At 41.1% G+C, this 1,058-nt stretch overlaps 1 non-coding gene across 1 annotated transcript; it reads left to right on the top strand.

Moving 5' to 3' along the window:
* Window positions 1–252: 252 nt before the first annotated feature.
* On the top strand, window positions 253–359 carry LOC150059930 (U6 spliceosomal RNA). The gene has a single exon (XR_016536531.1). It is a non-coding gene; the product is annotated as a U6 spliceosomal RNA (small nuclear RNA).
* Window positions 360–1,058: the final 699 nt, after the last annotated feature.

Below are 1,058 nucleotides of genomic sequence, written 5' to 3'. Positions count from 1 at the left end.
TTCTCTGTTCACGCTCTAGAATGCCAGTCTCTCTCCCCAAACCCACCTAAACACAGACACAAGAAAGTTTAAACAGATAACAGGTCAGCCCATGATCCTCTCTATTTGACATGGAAAAGTATCTCATTAAATATAGCATTGTCTTCCCTCTAGCATCTTTTACACTGGGCAGAGCTCTGGGAATTTTCTCCCACTTGAACATAAGGATGTAAATCCCTTTCTCCCAGAATCTTTCGAGATTTAAGGATACTAGTGATCGTTTTAGCAGCACATATACTAAAATTGGAATGATGCGGAGAAAATTAGCGTGGTCCCTGTGCAAGGATGACATGCAAATTCATGAAGGATCCTAGTGTATGTGACAGAGCTTTGTAAAGTGTAAACACCACACGGATGCATCAGGGGGGTCATCATTCAATTTTGTCAACCACAAAAATGCTGGGGGAAATAAAGCAAAGCGACAATAAACATTTCCTATGGTTGTAGTCCTATGGCTTCATTTGGCTGAAGGATCCTTAGTAAGTTAATATAATGGATTGAGACAATGTATGATGTGTCCCTCCTTAACGAAAGCACTGTGCTGTCTCCAGTTCAGCTGCCAGCAGTCCTGATGAGACACAAAGCAGTGACAAGATCCAAGAGCTACACATGATTGACCTGAGAAATTCAAAACTAAAAGAATTCATTTCTCTTACTTTTCATTTCCTACCTAACACAAAAGCTGGCAAGTGGCAGATTCCTTTGCCATTATAAGGAAGCAATCAAATTGAATAGACCCTCTAGACAATGATGGAACTTCCCAGTAGATTCTGTTCCCAGCAAGTTGCCATGTGGAGGGTCAATATTCCCTCTTCAGTGGAAGGAATTCTCTGGTGACTGTGCAGGTCGCTTCACTTGAGTGTAGCAGGGAGCAGATAAGTAGCCTGCTATTTATACTGATTGTGGGGTTTTTGAAGGTAACTAAGAATGTTTCTTCAGTAGCTAAAAACTGAATGTTCAACTCAATAGTGAGAGCCTCCAAGCTACAGTTCTTCTCCAAAGAAAATGAACACTGTAAC

The sequence above is a fragment of the Megascapheus bottae genome, chromosome 8, assembly GCF_031878675.1.
Source record: "Megascapheus bottae isolate mThoBot1 chromosome 8, mThoBot2.hap1, whole genome shotgun sequence".
Classification (NCBI taxonomy): domain Eukaryota; kingdom Metazoa; phylum Chordata; class Mammalia; order Rodentia; family Geomyidae; genus Megascapheus; species Megascapheus bottae.
Note: the sequence above shows the minus strand (reverse complement) of the source record. Positions and strands in the feature narration are given on the sequence as shown.